The sequence below is a fragment of the Microcebus murinus genome, chromosome 20 (genome assembly GCF_040939455.1).
Source record: "Microcebus murinus isolate Inina chromosome 20, M.murinus_Inina_mat1.0, whole genome shotgun sequence".
In the NCBI taxonomy this organism is placed as follows: Eukaryota; Metazoa; Chordata; class Mammalia; order Primates; family Cheirogaleidae; genus Microcebus; species Microcebus murinus.
The window spans coordinates 3,060,542-3,070,126 of NC_134123.1; the positions used below are offsets into that span (position 1 = coordinate 3,060,542).

A 9,585-nucleotide genomic window follows, 5' to 3' on the forward strand; every position below is an offset into this window, starting at 1 on the left:
AAGGCAGAGGCTTTAATGCAGAGGAAATGTGTTTATTTTCTTAGCTCCTTTGAACTAGTCTTATCCCCTGAAATAATATAATCTCTTTGCAGAACACCAAAACTGATGGCTCACAGTAATCCCTAATCAGGGAAGTTGCTAAAAAAAAGTGTCCTGATTCAAAATATCCTTGTCAGTTCAACAGTGTTCTTGGGTAACCTTGGAAGACGGGCATTTTCTGAGAACTCCACAATGTGTGCTTCAACTTGAATGCAAAGACAACTCCAGGCTCCTCCTTCCCTGGAATGCTTGCCACCAGGAGTGTCCCAGGTAGGGGATGCCTGGGAACACGTAGAGGTTAGAGGAGGAGGAGAGGGGTGTGGTTTTCACAGCGAGGAATAGGTTCTCCGTGTTAAGGGTCAATATTGAAAGTCCATATGTATAGGGTTGATGCATTTATAATGTTTCCTGCCCAGTACAAACATCTGGTTACAAGCTCTTTTCCAACCTTATTTACCTTCATTAGACTTTAGCTTTACGTGGAGTTTTAGATTATTAGACCCGCATAGGTTTGGCAGGTTGCATGAGATAAAAACAATGGCTACATTTGTTGGGTGTCCATGCTGCAGGCACCGTGTTAAAAGTCAACATGAATAATCTCGTTTAATCTCACAACAACCCTCTGAGGGAGGTTTTTTTTTTTTTTTTTTTTGAGACAGAGTCTCACTTTTTTGCCCAGGCTAGAGTGAGTGCTGTGGCATCAGCCTAGCTCACAGCAACCTCAATCTCCTGGACTCCAGCGATCCTCCTGCCTCAGCCTCCTGAGTAGCTGGGACTACAGGCATGCGCCACCATGCCTGGATAATATTTTCTATATATATTAGTTGGCCAATTAATTTCTTTCTATTTTTAGTAGAGACAGGGTCTCACTCTTCTTAGGCTGGTCTGTAATTCCTGAGCTCAGACAATCCTCCCGCCGTGGCCTCCCAGAGTGCTAGGATTACAGGTGTGAGCCACCACTCCTGGCTCTATGAGGTAGGTTTGTTTGTCATTATCACCTGTGGTTCAGAGAAGATAAGTAACTTTAACCATCATTTTCTTGAGGTTGTGCTGCCGTCCAATGACGGGTAGTGAGAGCAGTACTGCTGACACCTGCACAGCATACTCACATCAGCTACAGCTTTGCTTTACCTGGTTGCATTTTTTGGAAAAAAGGGGGAAATAAAGACAAGTAACTTATCTCTAAGTGACACAGTTGGTAATGAGGGAACAGGGATTTGACATCAGTATGTCCTGGTGTCTATGCCAGTGATCTTAACAATGATGCCAGAAGTTCCTGAGCACATAGCGGGCATCAGTTTCACCCAGAAAAGGTTTTGGAATATGGCAGGTCCTTGAATAACATAGATGAGAAAAAAATCCATTATCTGCCTGGGCCGCTGTCTGTGCTGAGTTGCACATTTTCCCCGTGTCTGCGTAGGTTCTCTCCAGGTATGTCAGCTTCACCCCACATCCCAAAACTGTGCACGTTAGGCGAACTGACTGTCTAGCTAGGCGAATTGGCTGTCTAGCTAGGCGAATTGGCTGTCTACACAGTCCCAGTGTGAGTGTGGGTGTTGGCGTGTCCTGTCCAGGGATAGCATCCTGCCAAGGTGGGTCATGTTCCCTGAGCTGCCAGGATGGGTCTGGCCACCTGAGACTCTGGACTGGAATTATTTACGCAAATAATTATCTTACTTGTTTTATTAATTTTTCTTAAAGGTATCTATAGATCACATTTATTTCAGTGTTTAGTATTAGAAGTGTTTTGGTCTTTATTTAGAAGTCTGGTGATGTTTTTGTGGCCAGAAACATAAGAACTTGACTTTTGTTTATATCAATTAGCCTATGTTAAAACTGGCTTCATTATATGTCGTTTTGGTTAAAGTTGCAGCTTCTAAGAACCTATTGGTGACATTGAGCGAGGACCCACCATACAGTGAGACGATTATGCAGGGCCGCTGCAGGCGGAGTGTGGAGTGCGTGCTCTGGGACAGTCATGCTCTGCTTGGTTAAGATCCGCTCCCCGAGCCACTCGGGTTGAATTGCACAAGCTTGCCTGGCTCCCAGAATAACCCAGAGGCAGCTATTGCCATAAATGCAGGCTCCCAGTCTCCCCTTCAGAGCTTCTGACTCAAAATTACCCTAGAAGCACCGAGGATGACACTTATTTGGAGAAAGCACTTGTACAAAGCACTCACCCAAGGACCATGCATCTAAAGTGCTCAGTAAAAATATATTGAATAAATCGGACAATTCATGTGGAGGGTCATTTTTGCAATTTGTTGTGGAGAGCACTTTGGACTAAGGCTTAGAGCCCCCTTCTGCTCTGCCCTTGTCTACTGACCAGCCTCTGACAAGCCCCATCTCTGTGACCTCAGCTTTCCTCGTGATGGAATGGAGAGAGGCTGAGAGGACCCTTTCTGGCTCTCGCATCTTTGTATAGCACGAATGTTCATTAATCGCACCTTTGCAAGAAACATCCACACGCGGGGCTGCAGGCTTTGATTTGGATCTCCCAAGACTAGTTTTTAAGGTAAAACACCTTGATTTTCTGTGAAACAGTGAGTCTTTGTGGATGGGAGTCCTTTTGCTCTAACCACTGATAAAACAGTCATCTTACCCGAGTTTGGTTTCTGAGTCAACACTGGAGGTGCTACCTAACCACTTGTCCCGGGTGCCCAGAAGTGCCACCGTTCCTCTGCACCTGGGAGAGGCTGAGGAGACAGAGCAGGCAAGCGACAAACATACCTTACCTTGACGGCTTCCTCGGTTTCCCTCCTTCCACACGCATGGCCTCATCTGCCCTCCACACAGACCCGTGAGGTGGGAGGGCAGGGGTCTCGCACTCATTCGATCAAGGAGGTGCCACAGCTGGTTCCTGCTGAGCCGGAGCTGTGTTCGGAGCCTCTGCAGTGTCCCTGGATGGGATGTCTGTGCACGAGAGAAGAGAGCGGTCTGTCTCGTTCACGCAGCGCGTAGGACCGTGGCTGGTGCAGCCGCAGCAGGCGTGAGCCACCAGCCGTTGAGTGAACGAACGAGTCTGGTCCTCATTCCCTGACCACGGCCTCTCCGGAAGTTTGAAGGGGTGCAAGGTGGTTTGCGGCGTTTAGAGAAACATTTTTGTCATCATAGTCATTTTATTCACATGTCCACTATTAAACCCTTCTTTTTAGATTGCTGTTAAAAAGCTGTAGGAACCAAATTTCCTCGTGGAGAGTGATTAGAGAAATACTAAATAATGGCTCCATCCATCCCTGAGAAATTCCCGTCTCTGCATGGTGAATGGAAAAGAAGGAAAAACTCTGTCTCTGCAGAAGCTCCGGGTCTGCCTGCAGGAGGGGCAGGGCCACAGACTGCCGGTCGGCTTGCCGGAAAGGACGACAGAGCTGGCAGAACTTTGTATCCCAAACCAGCTGTGAGACCTTCAGCAAAGCCCTTCGCCGGAGTCCCGCCGGGGAGGACGACTCCGGGGCGCTGTGCGCGGCAACCTCTCTCGGGGGCGGGCTCTGGAGACAGGCACAGGCTGTGCCGTCGCGCTGGTGAGGTGGCGGACAGAGGCTCTCTGAAGAAGGGAACAAGAGCTTTACCAAGGCCGATTAATGGCATTGGGACTTCTTATGCCAGAAGTTACAAATTTGGACTAGCACATGAGCTTTGTTTGGTCTGAACAATGTTTTTCCATTTCTTAGTTTGCTACCAATACATCTGAAAATCTGGGGATTTCAAATAAAAATTAGATTTGTGGTTTCCCTTGAATACGGAGTCCACATTCTTGCACAGCTGACAGTTGGTTGAAGCTAAGCAGCTGCTCCCGTTTCTCACAGACACGGGGCCACTGCCTTCATCCTACAGAGAGACAGCTTTCTGTGCCGTGGCAGCATGGTGGGTCCCAGCCCACCTCCCCTGGGCACACCCAACCCCACGCACACCTGCCGGCTGGCTGCTGCTCGAAATCACCTGTACTTCATTCCCTCGGGGCTGTCTTTGGCCACTTGAGCCTTCTCAGCCCACCCACACGACAGCCCAGAAGTGTCAGGGAGCTGTCCGTGGGAGAGATCTCAAGAAGGGAAAGGCGGGAGTGGGTGGGTCAGTACCTGGGCTCTGAGGTCTCCTGGAGGTTCTTGGCAGGGCCAAATGCTCATGAGCTCTGTGTGGCCCCTTCCCTTTCCTCCCGGTTTTCTGGGACCACCTCCCAAATAATCGACTTGCACTCAAATAATTGTCTCAGGGTTTGTTTTTGGGGATCCCAACCTTTGACTGTATGCTCAACTCCATTCAAAAATAAAAAAGGAAAGAACCACCTTGTGGTTGACTTTGGCCTGCCTAGCATCTGCTACCCCAGCGCCCTCTGAGATGACATCGCTAGTGATGCTCCCGACGGCAGGTGACAAACCACTCTTCCCAGAGCAGCAGTGGCCTTGAGCATCGCTGGTCAGCATGTGGCTTGTCTTTAGGGTTCTTGTGCCTTGAGATGCCTCCTCCTAGTTCCCAGACTCACAGGCCATCACGTCCAGACGTGGGCTTTTGCCTGCCTGTCAGTCTCCCACCATCTCAGTGCTGGCTGTGAGGATGGAAGCGACCTGCTTAGATAAATTCATGCCATGTACAAACGGCAGTTGCTAGATTGGATCTGTCCCTTCTCCCACTGTGCCCTCTTCTGATCAAAGAGCCTTCCTCTTCGTTTTGAGGAATCATTTCTCAACTGGCCTCATCCTGTGAAGTTTATAGGTAGGATTTGAACCCAGCTCTGTCTAAAGCCAGAGCGCCCCTAACTACCACTGTGGGGTGGCTGACAACACAGCTCTGGCATGAGGTCTGCCACAGTTCACATCTCAGCTGCACACCTTACTAGCTGTGAAGCTGGGGTACATCCTGGTCACGGGCTGAGCCCTAATTCCTTTGTGCCTCTCAGGTGGACTTGAGGGAACGTAAATGATGTACTAAGCAGCTGGCTGTGGGGGCGCACGCTTGTAGTCCCAGCACTTTGGGAGGCTGAGGCAGGAGGATTGCTCGAGCCCAGGAGCTCAAGGCTGCAGTGAGCTGTGATCGCACCACTCCACTCCAGCCTGGGAAACAGAATGAGACCTGGCCTCTAAAAAAATAAAAATAAAAGATATAGTAAGCAAAAAGCACTTCGCATAGTTCTAGGCTCATTGAGCGTGCTCAACAAATAATATTTATTAATATTTAAATTATTAAGATTCTACTTGGCTGAAAAAAACTGATAGAAGCACCAACAAAAACATCTGAGCCAGAATCTCTGATCTTGACTCTGGGTGCTACTAAAGAATTCAGGCTGTTTTGGTTCTTTCTTTCCTGTCCCTGCACCCCAACAGCACTGTGTGAGTGGGGTGTGTGTGTGGTTGTAGAATTCACAACCCACTGACCGTGCTTCTCCAGTGAGCCTCTGCCAGGAACTTACTGGGGCCAACCAGGAATTGTGGCATCAAATAATATTTAATTTTATTTCTCCCTAAATATTATTTAATTCCATTCCCTGTGACTTTTCTTTTTGATTCACTCTTTATGAGGCAGTTCAAGTGGAAAAAGAAATAGTGTAGACACAAGTACAAAAGCCTATTCAACAGAAATCCTTTAGCTAAACACAAGGAACTGGGCAACATTTTGCTTTTTCACATACATTATTTAGCATAATGATTATCCAACATGTCATTTTTTATTTTAGAGACCACTTCTTCCACCCCCCTTGGGAGAATGTTTTTAGCTCCATGGAGCATGAATTTTTTCACTTATCTAGTGATTATTAGGTCTCAAAACTCATCTCTGGTAAGAGGCTCCACCTTTAATGGTCTCTTCAGTGGGCGGCTTTCTGTGACCGTTGCACGGGCTCGCTCGGGGAACAGCCGTGCTCTGGCCCCCTCGGATGGCGGCGTCTCCCGCGCCGGCCTGCAGAGCCGAGAAGCTGGTGTGGACTCCAGTCCGGAACTGGTCTCTAGTCTGGGCTTCCAAGTGTTTCACTCCGATGGCATCTCCACGTGGCCGTGGCCAGGCGCAGGGGCTGTGTGGCCGCCAACAAGCCCCTTCACTTCTCCCCGCTCATCTCTTCGTCCGTACACTGAAGATGCTGCCAGCACTTACCTTCGAGGGCTGTGGTCAGGGTTAAATGAATTAGCACAGGTAAGTATGTAGAAGAGTGCCAGCACACAGTAAGCCCTTTGTGTGTCAGCTCATCCCCATCGTTGTCACCATCGTCATCACTCAAGTGGCTTCCTTACTTTTGTCACCGACGGGCTGCCGAGAGGGTGTTCCTAGATACAATGCCCGTATGGAACCCTCTATGGCAACCCCGGGCGCAGAGAGCAGGTTTCATTAGTTTGCTCACCTATAAAAGGGTAATAACAGTATTCACTTCACAGTGTCCTGAGGATTAGGTGAGCTATTAAATGTAAGGTGATGAACATAATGCCTCACAGGTAATGGATATTCAATAAACGATAACCGCAAGTCTTGTTAAAGCTCTTGCTTTCAGCTTAGCTCTTTGAGTTTAAATATGCAAAGCAAAACCCAATAAATTCATCCCCTTATTCCTTAAAGAAGCAATGAGTACCTCTTGTGTGCCTGGCACTGCCCTAGCCTGAGACAAAGGTAAAGTAGTCATAATGAATACGACTGACAGGTGACAGGTCTCACCCATCTATTCTCATGGGGGACGACTGACGCTGTCTATGTCTTTTGGTAATAAATGCCAATGGGAAAAGTACAGCAGGGCACGCAGAGTAGAGGAGGCCGGGGTAGGAGAGGGTGACGTTGAGATAGACAGAGTGGCCTGGGCAAGCCTCCCTGTTGGGGTGACATTTGCGCAGGGGTAGGGGAAATGGGGAGGTAAAGGCAGGCAGGGCCACCCGGCGGCGCCTTCCACAAGGAGGGAGCAGTAAAAGCACAGGCCCTAAGGCAGGCAAGATCTTCTCGGAAACTATAATAGTCCTTTATTTTTCTCCATTAACTTCTCAATTTTATCTCCAGCCTTAGAGATAGAAGTTCCCAAAGGCACCATAGTTAAAGAACAGATGGCCTTTGGGGAATCCAGGGGTTAGCTAGTCCAGAACACTTGAAGTCATCAGCAACTCCCTCAGCCACCTGCTGCTCAGGACAGTCTGCCTGTAGAGGCAGTAGCACTGGCCCCAGCTTCCTGTCGGGTTCACCCGCGTCTCCAAACTGCTGGCGGGGCAGATCAGCTAATTGAATCACCGGGCGCTGCTGGTTGCAAGGCTAAAGCCAGTGGAGCGATTTGTTACTGTCCTCTTGAAGAACAATCCTTGGGCAAAATATTATTAGATTTGATTTTTCTGAAACCCTGGGAGTGAAGTTATTTCATTCATTACGGGTGCGTCAAAGCATGGCTCTGTTTTCCTCTTTGGCCCTTTTCATTTCAAATACGAAAGGGTTCTCCTTAGAACAATGTAAAGAAACTGGTTTGTTTCCATTGTTGCCAAAGTACAAGTTTCATTCCATCAGCCTATTCCCAATCCATGCTGTAAACTTGCTGTCAGGGCTCTTTATGCAGGAAAAGTCTAATCCAATGTGGTCCATGCTAGGGTGCAGCTGGACCTCATTTTGTGCCAAGAATCCCAAGGAGAGACCAAGAGTTTGGGCAGGGCCCGCGGCGTCCTCATGCCTTCACTCTGTGCCAGCCGGGCAGGGCTGTGGGCGGGCTGCGGGTGTGGCACAGGAAGGATGGAGCTCCACAGCTTCTGCCGCAAGCCCTGTGCAGTGGCGGGCCACCAGGAAAGGGAGATGACTTGTTGGCACCAAATTTCATCTGTCACTCCCTAGAAGCGGCCCCTCCTTCCACGTGTCCAGAACTGATGAGTCTTTAAACTCTTGCTCAAGCGAAGTCTCTGCCCCAAGGCCTTCCCTGATTATTCCATTCCTTACTTGGAATTCCTTTTTTGTCTTTCCCACCTGTGTTTCCTCTGGACAATCTGTATGATATAATCTTATGTTTATTCTAATGCATATTGTTATCAATATTTTTATATTGTCTTATTTCAAAATTAGATTGCAACTTTTTTGAGGCATGGATCTCATCTTCTTCTTTGTCTCAAAATATCCATCACCTTTATGTTTTGAACAGTAGGCCCTCATTTAATTGGAAAAGAAACATACCAATAATGTTTCTCAGGCTATCTGATTTGACTCCAAGTGTTTGCTCCTATCTGCTGTCCATGGACCATCCATCTAACCACCACTCACTTTACCCCTCCCCCAGCCATGCACCATGCACCATCCACCATCTACCCATTGACCATCCACCATCCACCATCCACCACCCACCATCCACCATCCACCCATCCAGCATCCAGCATCCACCATCCACCACCCACCATCCACCATCTACCCATCCACCCATCCAGCATCCACCATCCACCATCCACCCATCCACCATCCACCCATCCACCCATCCACCATCCACCCATCCATCATCCACCATCCACCCATCCACCATCCACCCATCCATCATCCACCATCCACCCATCCACCATCCACCCATCCACCATCCACCTATCCATCATCCACCATCCACCCATCCATCATCCACCATCCACCCATCCACCATCCACCCATCCACCATCCACCCATCCACCATCCACCATCCACCCATCCACCTATCAACCATCCACCTATCAACCATCCACCATCCACCCATCCACCATACACCATCCACCCATCCACCATCCACCCATCCATCTATCAACCATCCACCTATCAACCATCCACCATCCACCCATCCATCATCCACCATCCACCCATCCACCCATCAACCATCCACCATCCACCCATCCAGCCATCCACCATTCACCATTCACCCATCCACCCATCCATCATCCACCCATCCACCCATCCACCATCCACCATCCACCATCCACCCATCCACCATCCACCCATCCAGCATTCACCATCCACCCATCCACCTATCAACCATCCACCTATCAACCATCCACCATCCACCATCCACCCATCCACCATACACCATCCACCCATCCACCATCCACCATCCACCCATCCATCTATCAACCATCCACCTATCAACCATCCACCATCCACCCATCCATCATCCACCATCCACCCATCCACCCATCCACCCATCAACCATCCACCATCCACCCATCCAACCATCCAGCCATCCACCATTCACCATTCACCCATCCACCCATCCACCATCCACCCATCCACCCATCCACCATCCACCATCCAGCCATCCACCATCCACCCATCCACCCATCCACCATCCACCCATCCACCCATCCAGCATCCACCATCCACCATCCACCATCCAGCCATCCACCATCCACCCATCCACCCATTCACCATTCACCCATCCACCCATCCACCATCCAGCCATCCACCATCCACCATCCACCATCCACCATCCACCCATCCACCATCAACCATCCAGCCATCCACCATCCACCACCCACCACCCACCATCCACCCACCCACCATCCACCATCCACTATCCACCCATCCACCATCCACCCATCCACCACCCACCTATCCACCATCCACCATCCACCATCAACCATCCACCATCCACCATCATCC

The 9,585-nt window shown here is 49.5% G+C and overlaps 1 non-coding gene across 1 annotated transcript; it reads left to right on the top strand.

Moving 5' to 3' along the window:
* Window positions 1–1,066: 1,066 nt before the first annotated feature.
* On the top strand, window positions 1,067–1,191 carry LOC142863019 (U4atac minor spliceosomal RNA). Its single transcript, XR_012913906.1, has one exon. It is a non-coding gene; the product is annotated as a U4atac minor spliceosomal RNA (small nuclear RNA).
* The last annotated feature ends 8,394 nt before the right edge of the window (window positions 1,192–9,585 follow it).